Source organism: Benincasa hispida, chromosome 5 (genome assembly GCF_027475165.1).
Source record: "Benincasa hispida cultivar pf3 chromosome 5, pf3_genome.v1.1, whole genome shotgun sequence".
NCBI classification, from domain to species: Eukaryota; Viridiplantae; Streptophyta; class Magnoliopsida; order Cucurbitales; family Cucurbitaceae; genus Benincasa; species Benincasa hispida.
The window spans coordinates 66,569,522-66,587,231 of NC_143482.1; the positions used below are offsets into that span (position 1 = coordinate 66,569,522).

Genomic DNA, 17,710 nt, shown 5'->3' on the forward strand with positions numbered 1-17,710 from the left:
CACGTCTCTAGGAAATGTTTCATGTGGGGCATGAGGGTCTTCTCCCCAAGCACGCCCAAATTGTCCAGCTGTTTGGAGCATTTGTAACATCACAGATTAAATCTCAAATCTTGTCCCATCTGGCGTTTGATATATGATCCCTGGTGAGAAATCATACAACCAAGGAGACGCATACTCCCGTATGGGACGCGTACTACTGTTTTCCATTATGATAGGATTTTGCACAGTGTAGGCTAGCTGTTGAGCTAAGTTATGATTTGCTTGTTCGTTCACCATTTTTTGTTGCCTGGTCTATTGTCTGAGTAGTTGTTTCCTTAACCTACAGCGATGATTAAATCGATTTCTTCGTCGGAAGGTCCTTTCAACTTCGGGGTCGTATACAAGTTCAGAGGTGCTTTCGCTGATCATAAACATTTACAAGCTTTAGCTTAGCTCGTAATACTCCCTCAGCTAAAGTTTTCCTACAAAAGATACAAGCAAAATTTCTAGTTAGTTCTGTTACTGAATCCTCGACAACGGCGCCAAAAACTTGTTCGTTGATTTCGCGATTCGAGCTTAGGAGTGTATTGTATAAAATAATTGGAAAAATAAGTGTAAATGTGAATGATGCGTTGATGCGTTTATGATACGTTTGTGATGCGTTAGTGGCGCGTTAGTGACGCATTGATGCGTTAATGATGTGCAATAGGACGCATGACACTCCTCTATAGACAATTTTAGTTTTCCTAACTCAGATCCAAGTATAAATCTAACTCAGGTTCCTGGTAAGTCCAGGGTCAAACTCAGGGATTCGGATTAAAGCTAACGCAGGCCTTGCATTGTAACTGTTGTAGAAATATCATAAGCGTATGTAGAAATGAGTTATTTACACGAAGCTGCTGTGTGTGTGCACAAGAAGATACAAAAGGGTCAAGTAGAGAATAATGAGTTGTGTGAAAAATGGAGTTTAAAGCAAGTGATATGCTTCGATCTAAGTTTGATGTACAACAACAAGAATATGATGTAAATGAGATGACTTTTTTTATCTCCGTTTATACGTTAGACTCTATTCAGCACTTCTCAATGTGAATATCATACAATACCTATCTCTAGGATGTATGCGTCAATCATAGGATGCAATAAAACACCAGTGCGTCTATCTCTAGATGTACTAAGCGTTTCTAACTTGATGTTGGCTTAATTATTCTCTTGAACAACTTAAGCTAACGCTACTTTTTCCAATTGATTTAGTTGGTTTAAGCGTTTCGAAATGGAATTTTGCATGAAGTTATAGATGCATCCGACATAAACAAGAAATAAACCGTGGCAAAGTATGATAGATCAAATATGTGAATTTATAAAGAAACTGACTGTCTTTACAAAACCAACACTTGATCAAATGAGAAGATGAAAACGATAAGTAAGATGAAATGAAAGGAGTCACGCTGCAGAGTATAATCTCTTGTCCTCTTTGGCTCAATTCTAGTCATGTACAACCACTTGTGGAAGAATTGGAAGAAATGTCTCTCTCGAGCTCAGCTTTCTCCGCTTCTTGATTAGCGATGGTGGTGGTTCTCTTCCCTCTTGTTCTTCTTGTCACCACAGCACAGCTCTACGGTCTCAAAATTTTAGAATTATGTAGTGAGCTAAAAGATCTAAGATTTCCCAACTCTTTCATCTAGGGGGATTTCTTCTATTTATAAGCGTGGGTCTTCTCCAACTTGATGATAGGCAGCATTAAATTCCATACCCTGGTCAGCCACCTGACACTCAGATGCTTTTCAGACGTCGCCCGCTGTAGATGCCCATGCTTGCAAGTGGTGATTTGACACAAACAGCCTGAATCAATGAATCTTCCTTGCGTTGAAACCCTCCGACGCATGTCCCATGCATTAGACCTTGCTTGCGACACTTTTCTTAATAATGCGTTAGACTTTGTTGAGATCCTTCAATATCATGTGTTAATGCCGCATTATTTTAGCAATAAACATTCTTTTGCATGAGTTTGATAGTGTTCGAGTAATTCCATGCGTTTCTTCTAAAAATGATGAGATTTTATTATTAAAGACCCTAATTGTTCCAAATTTTGAGTCACAATAACTTGTATTTCTAAAAGTTATCACTACACAAGATGGAATTCACTCCTTCCCTAATGTCGGAGTAAGTAGATAAATTGCTCCCTTAAGGGCTGATTCCAGGGCTTGAATAATGTTACCACACCCTCTCTTATCTCGAGAGGGACTTGGTCATAGTTGGACTATGACTTATTGAGTGGTACTTAAGCAGTTAGATGTAACTATAGCGGCAAAATGATAATCTGACCCAGCTGTACTTACGAGTAATTTGTTAAGGGTCATCGCGTCATTGGTTGATTATATCCAATGGACACAAAAATATATCTGTAGTGTGAAGAGTACAGTTGTTGGTCTTTAATGGAGTGATTGATAGTTATTGAAAGTTGGGTAATTTAATTAAAGAGTTTAATTAATTATCCAAGTACCATTGGAGCTTCAATCTATAGGTCCATAAGATCCCCTCTATTTCTCAACAAGGATTTAATTGAGAAATAATTTTGGATTAATATGACGTGTTCAAATTAATTAAATTAATTATATGTGATATAATTGATATAATGTATTTGATACATTATAATATAAAGTATTTTGAGAGGAATTTGAATATGATTCAAATACTAATTATGTGAATGAGATTCATATAATTAAATTTAATATAAATATGATTTATATTAAATACCATGAATTATTGAGAGATAATAAAACTATAAGTTATATTGTATTTGCTATAACATATAGTGTGTATATATATATTAAGGTGGTTATATATATATATATGTATGTTTGTATGTATGTATGTATATATGTATCTATGTATGTATGTATGTATGTATGTATGTATATGTATATGTTATTTTAATTAAATTAATTTTATATTTAATTTAATTAAAGGGAGGGAGTTATAACCCCTCCCTCTAATTCTCTAAGAAAAACGTGCAGTGTGTGGGTTAGGAGTTCAGTCGTCTTCTTTCTTCAATTGAAGAACTGAAAAACTCTCTCAGTTTCTCTCTTAAAAATTGATAGAGAAGAAAGGTTCTTCTCCTTCCTCTCAATCTCTCCTCCCTCTTCCAAATTTAGGGCACAACCCACAACTCCTACCAATTAGAGAATACAAAAGGTTCGTTTGTGGTGGTGTACGAATCAGAGAAGAGACCGTGATCTAGTTCGAGGGAAACATGAAGCGACTTCTTCCCTATTTCTTTTACAAATGCATGTTGTAAATTTAGATTTATTAATGCATAATCTTCTTCTTTTTATTCTGTAATTTCTGAATTCTGTGAAAATAAAAAATGGGATCGATCCTCGCTTCCGCATAAAAACTGTCATTGGTTTCCCTTCAGGAAGAAGAGCGATTAAAGAGGCAAAGAGCTCGGCTTGCTGCGGCTCAAGATAAAGGCAAGGAAATGGAAGGAATAGTCAAGTCATCCCTTGGAAAATGTTCTTTGAAATCTAAAAGAACAGAGAATAATGATTTGCTAATGGAGATGGGTTTCATTCCTGCACCAACCCCACTGCCAGACTTTATAACAAGCAACATTGTTGAGCTTGGATGGGAGGTATTCTGTTCATGTGCATCCATCTTCATCACAAGTGTAGTTTACGCATTCTATCACGGCCGCCTACACGAGATGGAGGATGTTGTGTACATCAATGATAGAATAGTGACGTTCAGCACCCATGACATCAATCAACTATTTCAACTAAAAGACATTCTTGACACATCAGATAATCAACTGATTAGAAGGCCTGGTGATGAGCATTTGGAAGATGTTTGAAGGGTTCTGGCGCAACCTGACTCTCAATGGATAGTTCCGCTTATGGACATTCGCACATTGGCTTCAAACCGTCTCTTGTTAGAGGTGTGCTTATGGGTATACTTGGTCAAAAAGCGGATCATCCCTAGGATGCATGACAAAACTGTTTCAAGGGACTGCATAATGGTCGCTTACTCTATTGCCCAAGGGATACCTATTGACATTGGATGTTTGATCGCAAAGAAAATATGGGGGACCATCGGCAAGCCTTGCGGCCAGCTCTTCTTTCCATGGACTATCACCAATCTTTGCCTATTTGTGGGCTTCGGTATTGAAGAAGAGCCTATGGCTGAAGTACATGGGATAATCAACAACAAGATTCTGAGGATTCTTCTCAAGGATTCCCCACATTGCCTCAAGCCCATAAAGCGCCCAATCATCGACCTAAACATCACACAACCACTAAGAGCCAAGCGCCAACAAACATCCACCAAGGGCAAAGAAGTTTCAAGCGTCATGATCCTGAAGAGCACATACCTAGCCCATCACCATGGGTAATCATCCCTCCTAGTACCATTGAGCCTTTATCTTCCTTGCCTAAAAAATTGACCAACCTTCTCATTTTCACTGAGCATGTTCATCAATCCCCACTTCAATTGCCTCATGCCTCCCCACACCAATCGACGTCTAAGCCTCATTCCCCATCCACCTTCGAAAGATCACCTCCTTCCTTACCCAAATTTCATGACCTACACGGTTTGGGTGTTGGCCTCTCTCGCTAGCCTCAACCCGATGGTGGTGAGAATTTAGGTGTATCACCGCAACCTCAACCATCACAACCACCCTCATCTTCCATCCTTGATGAACTTAAAGCTTTCCTCTCCCACGAACTTACATCCATCGGAAAATCTCTTTGTGAACTACACCATGACACCACAACATTGTGCCAAGCCTTCGTTGCAGTACAATGCAACCTTTTCACCATCCGCCAAAACCAACGCCTACAGGTTGAGAGAAACCGCGAGTACTTCAATTTCTTAACAACTTACCTGCATGGCCCGACTTTCCCTCCTCATCTTCATCAACCCTTGCAATTTCTTGATTCGCAAGGCGCTGTACCTCTGGATCCGCAACATGATAATCCTCCACCACAACTATAAAATTTGGGGGTGATGTTTTGGAATGGTTCCTTTCTCTCCATTTTTCATGTATCTTCTTCTTTGTTGTACTTTGTGCAATATTAATATTTAATGACTTTGCATTTTTTGGTGCTCATTCCTCTGTCTTTACTTATCTTTGACTTATATCTTTTATAACTTATCCTTTTGAAATTCATTTTAATGTTCTATCTTTTTTTTGTGTGTGTGTGTTGACAAATTAGCAACTGTGATGACCCTTATGCATTTCTTTAACTCATCCCCCAAGAATCGCATGCTTCTTTCTACCCTTGTAACTTCTTCACTTATTAACAGTCTTACCTTTTATATGCGCAAGCTTCTGCTCAACCCTCTTTGCCAAAACTTTTGACTACTTTGTTTTCGTTTTTCTTAAAGTGCAATGAGAACCTTGACACCCACAAAATTTTGAGGTGGGAGAGGTCTGAGTAGATGCATTCAACTTTTGCTTTACGTTTTCGAAAACTATTTCATAAAAGAGAGAGAGAGGAAGAAAATTTTAGTAAACTCCACTATCAGCGCTAGGGAAAAGCCCAAATTGATAAGAGTTAAGTGGAGAAAGGTACTTACCCATTGTTGGATACTTTGAATAACACCCATGCAGGTAGTCCAAAACGAACAGTAGGTTACCGGGATCAATGCAATTTAAATATCATCAAATAAAGACAACTCCACTGTCTGGCAGGAGTTAAAACTTAGCTAAGATAAGAGTTGAATTGAACTTGGGACACAACCATAGTTGGATGCTCCCACGACACTTGTGGGGGCAAGCAAAAACGAAGGGTGTAACCAAGTCCAGCACATTGCCTACAATTTGAATAAGTAAAATGCAAAATATTCGTAGCTGTAAACGAACACGTTTCAAAACTAGAAAAGAGATATGAAAGTATTTGAAATGAGAAATAGATTTTTGAGAAAAAGTTTGCCAGATTCAAGAATAAGAAAAGATTCCCTTGGAGAAGTGATCAGATCCGAAAGAAATAGGTGACTTGAAAAAGGATTGCAATTAGTATGCACTCTGAAAAGCTAGTTAGCACAATGTTAAGATGTAGGGTAAGCGTGAATTCCCTTAGAATAACATATGCTTGAGGATAAGCATTATTCTAAATTTGGGGGTGTGATAACTAATGGAACACAAGACATATGCAGTGAAATAAGGATCTAATTACACTCTAATTGCTTTTAATTAAAAGGAAATTAGCATGCAAATGAAGGAAAAAATAGTAAATTAATAGAGATAGAATACAACCTTTGTAGCTCCCGAAAAATGCTTTTCCTTGCTAAATCTCGACCCGAACTCTTCCGGACCACCACTAGAGCTAACCTACTCATAACCGAGTTGTGGGACCCGATAAATAAAGAACCCGAGAGAGAAAAAGAGATGGAATTTTGGGTTAGGTTTGGGTTTTGAATTTCACTCAAAAATAGGGATTTTTCCAGTCCAAATTTAGAAAAAAAAAATTGGCAAAAATGGCAAAAGTTTTTCATCCAATTTGAAAGCCCAAATTTATAGAAAAAAGCCATATAACAATGGCATGAAACAAATTCATAAAAACCCAACACCTCAAATCCACTATCTAAGTGGGTTTGATGTCTCTACTATAAGCCAACACCTAGCCCATATTTTGTTAGTCGAATTATCCAACAAAAGTTTGGATTTTCCCACTAACTTTAGTCAAAAGGCAAAATAGCCATTTTGTCAAAGTCAAATTTTGACTGAAAAGTCAACATTTTGAATTTTTATAATTTTTTCCGTGTTGACTAATTTTAACTTCTCGAGCATGAATCCGCATTCATTTTCTTTAAATTCAAATCACATTTGAATATAAGGTCGGTCAAAGTTTGACTTTTCAAAGTCAAAAGTCAACTCTTTGACTTTTTACATCTTTGACCATTTCCATTATTTCCGAGCTTTCGAATATGAACGTATTCATATCCTTGACATTTATATCACATTTAATATTAAAGTTGTATCTCTAAACTAAAAAACCGACCACTATATCACATATACTTGTTAGTTTCTCTCTCTTCACCTAATTCGAACAGTTTGAATTATTCTATCATACTGTTCTAAGTTTATTCCATATGAGCTAGTAGGGGAACCTAAGGGACCTATAGATCATGGGTTCCAACGATCCGAGATTAGCTGGCTAAACTCTTTAGACGGAGCTAATCAACATTTGTTAACTCAAGGGTCATTCCACTATAGTCCCGTAGTTGCACTCCCCTCACTATAGATATATTTGTGTCCATATGATATAACCATGATTAGTAAGCTAATCCTTCACATGTTGTTCGTAATCTCAGCTGGGTCATAAAAATCGTTTTACCCCTAAGACTACATTTTGTTCCTTAAGTTCCACTAATCCTTTAATGAACAATTGGTTTAAGATCCAACCTATAAACCGAACCCCTCTTGGGCCAAGGAGAGGGTGGGGCCCCTTGTTCAAGACCTGGATTCAGTGCTAAAGGGAACAACCTATCTACTATCCCTATAACGGGTAGAAGTGAATTCCGTCTTGCACCCTATGTTCCCAACTATCTACTTGATCTGATCCCTGAAATGGGAGGCTTATTCAGCCAGCGATAATGAGCTGCCTTCACCTATGCAAATCTAAGGATAATTCCGAGTGAACAGGAGTTCATAGTTAGCTCAGGATTAAGATTAAGTTACCTAGGTCATCAATTAACGAAATAGTCAATTTTATACATAAAACAGCATTTAGAACGTAAAAACTGACTATTTCATGGTTCAGTCTTATGTAAACTCTTTACATAGGATGCCCCCACTTTCATGTCTCCACATGAACGATTTAGGATCACATCGTTTGTACTAACTACAAAATGGGCCGCATCCATAGTGTCCCCAGAATAAGGCACCCAACCTTATTTATATACTATAGACCATTTAGGCTATATATTTAAACTTGATCAACTTTATGTCACTACATAAAGTTTAAACTACATTAAATAGCCTCAGGACCTTAGTTTATTGGATTCAAGTTTACAATTTCAATAACAATTTTATCGAAAAACAAAATATAATATGTTTATTAATTTACAAACTACGAGTTTTAAAACATAAAATCCAAATACAAGTTATTGTAGCCTTTTTCTTAGAATAATAAAGGAAGGAAAGAATATTATGCATCAATCATGCTTATAATTCATTCTAAATATCAAACTTGCGCTAAAGTATCTTAAAAGCACCCATTGACCACATATCATGAGCATATTGCATGAAAAGTATTTAATTTGCAGATGACCATAGGGGATGCCAAATGATTGATCTTCCAAAGAACAAACAGACGATCGCATACCTCGAGATCTCTGAAACTGAACCTGCGAATTTTCTGTAAAGCTTCCAGAACATTGACCATGATTGCAGTGCTGACATTCACACCTACCGCGTTAAACGATGACAACTTATCAGAGTGTGAATCTCAACAAGGAATAGCGCGTGGCTCTATAAATAGAGTCTTAACGTCAAGAAGAGGAATCAACAGATCATTAGAAAATTTATGATCTAGAGATTTTGTGGATTACGAGAGAGAAATCCAACTCCATCATTCTCACCCTGATTCATCATCGGACCCTCACCAAAGCAAAAGTCTGAGAGGGCCTTCTCCATCTCGCTCAACCATATCAACACCAGCAGCCTAGATATTCACCTATTGAGAGCAAGAAATTGCTACCAACTACGTCTTCACTTTGTTCTTTTATCATTTTATTATTGTATTACACCATAGTTTAAGAAATTATTCACCTGTTTTCAACAACTATATCTTTATCTTAATATCACGATATCTTCATTCATCATTTTCTATATCTTTGCTTTCATTTTAATCTTTGTTACGAGTCACTAAGTTCAACGAGTAAGGGGGAAGGTTAATATCATGAGCTAGGCAGAATCTGAGAAAGTTGTCCTATTTGCTTAATGTATAGTCATTTAAATGTTGGCCTATGAACACTCATAGAGACAAGTAGCTATAACTTGCCTCTCGAGAAAGAAAGCAGTTGTGAAACTCGTTAAACAAAGCAAGAAGTGTTTCTAGGGATAGAAACAACCTTGCGCTCATAAAAACTTCATTCACACATCATAGAAATATGATAAGTGTGGTTAGCCATCGAAAGGTGTGCGAAAATTGGAAGTTGTGAGCCAAGATAAGTTCCTACGATAATGCTTGCTGATGCAATATTGACATTCTTCCCAACCCTGACTTATCCATACATTTTACCTTCACATTAAGGTAGTTGTTTTCTATAATCTCACTACATTATCTCTCACGAGCATCTCCGCCAGTTTAGAATTGAGTTAATTGCATGTTTTCAACCTCATTCTTATAAATTTGTAATTATGCCGCATATTCACACTTATTTGTCTCGATTGGTACAAATTCCTGTATTCAACCTTAGGACACCCTAAGAAACTCGATTGGTACAAATTTGCCATCGTCTTGCAACAATCGTGTATCGCCATCGTCTAGTGTCGGGTAGAGCTACACGATCGCTTGGCGCAATCGTATAGCGCCTCTTCTTGATCGTTTCACGTGCGTATAAAGCTACATGATCGTGTAGTGCTATCACATAGCACCTCTTCACATTGTTTAGCTGTCGCGCAAAGCTACATGATCGTGGAGTGCTATCGTATAGCACCTCTTCACATCGTTTAGCTCCCATTGCTACACGATCATCTAGCACACAACACTTCAACGACTAGTGCCCATAGCTACACGATCGTCTAGCTTTTCTTCACATCGTTTAGCGCTCGTAGCTAAACAGTCGTCTAGCATTTAAACCTAAATGACGATATTTGAGTAGAGGCTAAAAAACTGGAATCTGCAACTCAACCTTCTTCACTTGTTTCTTCAATTACATCTTAATTTCAACTCTAATGTCTCCAAATAAATTACTGACTCTTAAGAACACATATAAGCTCATGAATCAATAGCCAATTATAAATTTAATCAAGAAATCAAAGAGAAATAAAATGCCAAAACTTAGAAAACCATATAAGTGCACCAGTTGCATATAACTCATGAAAAACACCCACCACATCAAAATTAAACTGAACTGAATGCTTATATGACGCTTTGATACCAATTGTAAGAGTATATCAGCATGCAGCGAAAGCAACAAGGATCAATAAGCACTCTAATTCATTAATTTTGACAGTAACTAAAGCATGCTCATCTAACATAAGAGGGTTTGAAGTTATACCTTTCTAGAACTCTTCAATATCTTGATTCTCAATTGTTATCTTCTCCGAAACTTATTGTGAACCACCTCAAGATCTTCCCCACTATACTCTTGGAGTTTTAGAATGAGTTGTGGGACTCAAGAATGGCTTGAACAAAAAGAAACTTGGAGAGAAGCTCACTGCTACAACCCACTTGAAGAATTTTTTCTTCAACCCGAATTTTTTAGGAAATTTTTTTTAATGCATGCCTCAATTTCACTCCAATCTTCTATATTTATTGTAGGTTATCATGCAAAAAAAATGGCTGCATGAGATACAGCTCATGCTTGGAGTAATTGAAGCAAATGTAAAATGGGTTTTGTGTGAGCTAGTTGAAGATGATAATGGAAAATCTCATTTTTTCCATTTTGTGTAAATTTTCTAATTTTCAATTTTTTATCAAATGATTTCAAAATCCATTTTGTTTTAAAATTGAAAATATTATTAATTTTATAAAATTAATTTCATAAATTAATTTTAAAATAAAATTAATAAATAATTGTTTAAATAATTCAATTAATTCTAATTAATTTAATATCAAATATTAAACTAATTTTATACAAATCCACATTCATATATTTAAACCATATTTAAATATAAATTCTCCTATTTCGTTTATTTCTAATTTGAATGTTTCAAATTAACTTATCATGCTACTCTAAAGCTAATCCATTTACGAGCTAGTAGGGGGACCTCGCGGACCTACAGATCATGGGCTCCAACGATCTGAGATTAATTGGCTAAACTCAATATATCGAATTAACCCCCATTCGTTAACTAATAGGTCACTCCACTAAAGCCCATAGTTGAACTCCTCTCACTGTAGATATATTATATCCACTTGATATAACCATGATCAGTGAGTCGATCATTCATAGGTCATTCATAATCACAGTTGGGTTAAGATCACCATTTTACCCTTATGAATACATCTCGTTCCTTAAGTTCCTATTGACCCTCTAATGAACAATTTTTTTATTCATAATGCTTATGAATAAAGTCCTTTCTATATCATGAAAAGGCGGGGCCCCGATTATTCAAGACCTAGAATCAGTATTTAAGAGAACAACCTCTCTACTAAGCCTAAATTGGGTAGGAGTGAATTCCATCTTGCAGGGTTATGTCCCTAGCTATTCATCCAGTCTTATCCCCAAAATGGAAGGCTTATTGAGCAGTGTTATTGAACTACTCTCACCCATGCAGATCAAAGGATAATCCAGAATAAATAGAAGTTTATAGCTAACTCAGGATTAAGATCGAGTTAACCTAGGTTACTTAATAATGAAATAGTCAGTTTTAATAGTAAACGATCGTTATAAAGAAAAGTGACTATTTTCATAGTCCAGTCTATATGCAAACTCATTGCATAAGATGCCTCCACTCACATGTCTCTGCATGAATGATCTGTGGATCACATCATTCGTATTACCTACAAAATGGTCTGCATACAATAGTGTTACCAAGATGATATACCCAATTTCATCCATATACTTATTAGACCATTTAGGTTGTATACTATTAACTTGATCTTTTTTATGTCACCACACACTATAGCCATGGATATGTTTCTTGGATTCTCATAATAGAAAGGTTGTCTTCAGAGGCTATCTTTGTGACGATCACATCTCCTTGGTGTACAATCTCTCTGATGAGATGGTACTTTCTCTCAATATATTTTCCATGTTTGTGACTCCTTGGTTCTTTCAAGTTGGCAACAACACCACTATTGTTACAATACAGTGTGATAGGTAGGTGCATATCTAGAACTACTTTCAAATCAGCCAAGAATTTGCGTAGCATATCTGGAACTACTTCCAAATCAGCCAAGAATTTGCGTAGCATATCTAGAACTACTTCTAAATCAGCCAAGAATTTGCGTAGCCATACTGCTTCTTTAGTAGCTTCACATGCAGCCACGTATTCTGGTTCAATTTTGGAGTCAGCGATACAACTTTGCTTAATACTTCTCTAAACTATAGCTCCTCCATTGAGAGTGAAAATTGATCTTGAAGTAGATTCCTTGAATCTACGTCAATCTGGAAATAAGAATCAGTGTATTCTATGAGGATCAAATCCTTAAGTCCATACACAAGCACATAGTCCCTCGTTCTCCTTAGATACTTGAGGATGTTTTTTACAGAAGTCCAATGACTGTGTCCCAAATTGGATTGGAACGTGCTGACAATTCCAACTGAAAAGAATATGTCAGGGCGTGTACATAACAATCCGTACATCAAACTCCTAACTGCAGATGCATATGGAATTCTTGTCATTTCCTCAACATCTTGAGGTGTCTTAGAACACTGTTCTTTCGACAAATGAATTCCATGTCTAAAAAGTAACATACCTCTTTTGGAATTTTGCATATTATATTTTGACAACATCTTGTCAATATAAGATGCCTGAGATAGTGTTAGAGTTCTATTCTTTCGATTCTGAAAGATCTATATTCCTAGAACGTATTGAGCATCACCCAAATCTTTCATTTGGAATTGTGTTGCTAACCATCTCTTTACGTCAGCAAGTGATAACTTGTAGAAATACAAGTTATTGGGGCTCTTAAGTTGGAACAATTAAGGTTTTTAATGATAAATTCTCCTCGTTTTTAGATGAAATGCATGGAATTACTCAAACATTAACAAACTTATGCAAAGGAATGTTTATTACTAAAGTACTGTGGAACTAACGCATTACATTGTAGGATTTCAACAAAAGGCTAACACATGATTAAGAAGTGTCGCAGGCAAAAGGCTAACGCATGGGCCATGCATTGAAGGGATTCAACGCAAGGAAGATTCATTGATTCAGGCTGTTTGTGTCAAATCACCACTTGCAAGCATGGGCACTTGCAGCAGGCGACATCTAAAAAGCATCTGAGTGTCAGGCGACTGACCAGGGCATGGACTTTAATGCTACCCATCATCAAGCTGGAGAAGACCAACACCTATAAATAGAAGAAATCCCTCCAGAGTTCGAAGTTAAGAAATTTTCCAAGCTCTCACTCTCAGTTCTTAGTCTCAGTATTAGCTTAGTCGTAGTTTTAGATTTTTAGCACTGTGATGTGGTGCCGAGAAGAGCAAAAGGTAAGAGAACCACCACCACCACCAATCAAGGAGCGGAGGAAGCCGAGCTTGAGAGAGACACTTCATCCAAAACTTATACAAGTGATTGTACACAACTAGAATTGAGCCAAAAAGATACAAGAGATTGTACTCTACGGCTTGACTCATTTCCTTTCATCCCATTTATCGCTTTAGTCCTTTCATCTGATTAAGTATTGCTTTTGTAAAGACATTCTGCTTCTTTATAAATCCACATATTTGATCTATCACATTTTGCCATTGTTTATTCCTTATTTATGTTGGATGCATCTATACTTCATGCAAAATTCCATTTCAAACGCTTAAGCCAACTAAAATTGGTAAAAGCATCTTTAGCTTAGACTATTTGAGAGAATAAGTAAGCCAGCATCAAGTAGAATGAATATACATCTAGAGATAGAATTACTGGTGGTTTATTGCATTCTGTGTTTGACGCATATATCCTAGAGATAGGTTTTGTATGTTATTCGCATTGAGAAGTGTCGAATATAGTATAACGCATAAACAAAGATAAAAAATCATCTCACTCACATCACATTCTAGTTCGTGTACACTCAACTTAGATCGACGCATACCACTTGCATTAAAAATCCATTTTCACACGACCCATCATTCTCTGCTCAACCCTTTTGTATCTTCTTGCACACACACAGCACTTTAGTGTAAATAACACATTTCTTTATACATTTAGGATACCCCTACAACAATTACAATGCAAGGTTTGCGTTCGCTTAATCTGAATCCTTGAGTTCGACCCTAGACTTACCAAGAACCTAAATTGGATTTATACTTGGGTCTGATTTAGGAAAACTTGAACGTCAATAGAGGAGTGTCACGCGTTTTGTTGCACATCTCTAACGCATCAACGCGTTAAGAATATACCAGCGTATCATTCATACTTATTTTTCCAAATTATTTTATACAATACACTCCTAGCTCGAATCACGATAGCAACGAACAAGTTTTTGGCACCATTGCCGGGGATTCAGCAACAAAATTAACCAGAAATTGTGCTTGTATATTTTGTAGGAACACTTCAGCCGAAGGAGTATTACGAGCTAAGCCTAAGCTTGTGAACGTTTATGAGCAGGGAGAGCACTTCTGAACTTATATACAACCCCGAAGTTGAAAGGACCTTCCGACGAAGAAATTGATCTAATCGTCGTTGAAGGTTAAGGAAACAACTTCTCAGACAACGAAACAGGCAACAAGAAATGGCGGACGAACAGGTAAATTAGAACTTAACTCAACAACTAGTTCACGCTGCGCAAAATCCGATCCTAATGGCAAACAGTAGTACGCATCCCATAAGGGAGTATGCGTATCCTGTATTGTATGATTTCTCACCAGGAATCATATACCCTATTGGATTTTATGTCCTAAAACTCGTAGTTTGTAAATTAATAAACATATTCTATTTTGTTTTTCGATAAAGTTGTTATTGAAATTGTAATCTTGAATCCAATAAACTAAGGTCATGAGGCTATTTAATGTAGTTTAAACTTTATATAGTGACATAAAGGTGAATCAAGTTCAAATATATAGCCAAAATGGTCTATAGTATATGAATAAGGTTGGGCGCCTTATTCTGAAGACACTATGGATGCAGCCCACTTTGTAATGAGTACAACGATGTGATGCTGAATCGTTCATATAGAGATATGTGAGTGAGGGCATCCTATGCAATGAGTTTACATAAGATTGAACCATGAAATAGTCATTTTTTACGTTCTAAATGTCGTTTTATGTATAAAACTGACTATTTTGCTAATTGATGACCTAGGTAACTTAATCTTAATCCTGAGCTAACTATGAATTCCTGTTTACTCGGAATTATCCTTGGATCTGCGTAGGTGAGGGCAGCTCATCATCGCTGGCCCAATAAGCCTCCTATTTCATGTGTAAGATCGGGTGGATAGCTAGGAACATAGGGTGCAAGACAGAATTCACTCCTACCCGTTATAGGGATAGTAGATAGGTTGTTCCCTTTAGTACTGACTTCAGGTCTTGAACAAGGGGCCCCACCCTCTCCTTGGCCCGAGAGGGATTCAGTTTATAGGTTGGACCTTAAACCAATTGTTCATTAGAGAATCAGTGGAACTTAAGGAATAAGATGTAGTCTCGGGGGTAAAACGGTTTTTATGACCCAGCCGAGATTACGAACAACCTGTGAAGGATTAGCTTACTAATCATGGTTATATCAAATGGACACAAATATATCTATAATGAGGGGAGTGGGGACTCTAGTGGAATGACCCGTTAGTTAACGAATGTTGATTAGCTCCGTGTAAAGAGTTTAGCCAGCTAATCTTGGATCGTTGGAGCACATGATCTATAGGTTCATTAGGTTCCCCTACTAGCTCATATGGAATAAACTTAGAACAGTATGATAGAATGATTCGAATTGTTCGAATTAGGTGAAGAGAGAGAAACCGACAAGTATATGTGATATAGTGGTCGGGTTTTTCAGTTTAGAGATACAACTTTAATATTTAAATGTGATTTAAATATCAAGAATATGAATACGTTCATATTCGGAAGCTCAGAAATGATGGAAATGGTCAAAGATGTAAAAGGTCAAAGAGTTGACTTTTGACTTTGGAAAAGTCAAACTTTGACCGATCTTATATTCAAATGTGATTTGAATTTTGAGAAAATGAATGCGGATTCATGCTCGGAAGGTCAAAATTAGTCAACACAGAAAAAATCATAAAAAGTCAAAATATTGACTTTTTGGTCAAAGTTTGACTTTGACCAAATGACTATTTTGCCCTTTGACTATAGTTAGTGGGAAAATCCAAACTTTTGTTGGATAATTCCACTAACAAAATAGTGGGCTAGGTGTTGGCTTATAGTGGAGACATTAAGCCCACTAAGATAGTGGATTATAGGTGTTGGGTTTTTATGGATTTGGTTCATGCAATTGTTGCATGGTTTTTTCTATAAATGGGCTTTTGATTTTAAATTAAAGTCTTTTGTCAATTTGCCAATTTTGTTTTCAAAATTGGGCTGAAAAAACAAACCCAAACCCTACCCAAATTCTCCTTCATTTTCCATCTCCTTTCTCTCTCTCGGTTTTTCTTCATCCACCAGGTCCCACAACCCGGTTCTGAGTCTAGAGGATAGTAGGTCAACTCTAGTGATGGTCCGTTCGTGTTCGGGTCGAGATTCAACGAGGAAAAGCGGATTTCAGGAGCTTCAATGTAATTATATTTACTGTTTTTTTCCCTTCAATTGCATACTAGTTTTCTTTGAATTTAAATCAATTAGAGTGTAATTAGATCCTAATTCCACTGCGTATGTCTCGTGTTCCATCATACCCAACGCCAGATGGGACAAGATTCGAGATGAAATCTGTGATGCTGTAAATGCTCCAAACTGCTGGATAATTTGGGGGTGGTCATGGAGAAGATCCTTACTCCCACATGAAACGTTTCATAGAAACGTGTAACTCATTTGTGATTCCTGGAATCACCCCAGAAGCGATCAGGCTATCTTTGTTCCCATATTCTTTGTGTGATGATGCAAAGCAATAGGTAAGTTCACTGGAGCTTGGTGAGATCACAACCTAGGAGAAGTTGGTGGAGAAATTCATGCAAAAATACTTCCCACCCACCACCAACGCAAGGAGTCATCGAGAGATCATGAACTTCGAGCAAGAAGAAGATGAAACCTTATGGCTGCATGGGAGCGTTTTAAGGGATTGGTAAAAAATTGCCCAAACCATGGATTACCACTAACCATCGGGATGGAGAATTTTTATGGTGGATTGAACAGAGCATCACAGATGGCAGCCGACGCAGCTGCAGCTGGTGGAATTATGGATAAATTCTATATTGAAGCTAAGGAAATAATAGACCGCATTGCTAAGCACAACATGGAATGGGTGGACGATACGTATGACGCAAGAGCCGACAGGAAGAGGAGATCTCAGAATGTTAATTCTATCGATTCCAACGCAATAGCCACACTCTCTACACAAGTGGCTACTATGATCAACCTTTTGCAGAACATGTCATTAGGGAATGCATCAACTCAGCAAAAGGTAAATCAGGTAGACACATTCGTGCAGCCTATGGTTAGCTGTGTGGACTGTGGAGATCCCCATCCCTATGCTGATTGCCCACAAAATCCACAATTAGTATGCTTCATTAAAAATAACCCATTTTCAAATACATATAATCCTAGATGGAGGAACCATCCAAATTTTTCTTGGATAGGAAATCAACAGAAGCACCACCCAGGGGCGAACCATTAGCAAAGGCAAGGACCGCCGCCTGCATTCCAGCCAACGCATCAACCACACCAACAATCCTTTAATAGAGGAGGTCAGGCATCGAGTTTAGGATCTCCGCTTGAGAACCTATTAAAGGAGTACATCGCCCAG

General features: G+C 37.2%; 1 non-coding gene across 1 annotated transcript; it reads right to left on the reverse strand.

Annotated features, from left to right (window-relative positions):
- Nucleotides 1–16,952: 16,952 nt before the first annotated feature.
- On the reverse strand, nt 16,953–17,055 carry LOC120069866 (small nucleolar RNA R71). Its single transcript, XR_005479713.1, has one exon. It is a non-coding gene; the product is annotated as a small nucleolar RNA R71 (small nucleolar RNA).
- Between the last annotated feature and the right edge of the window lie 655 nt (nt 17,056–17,710).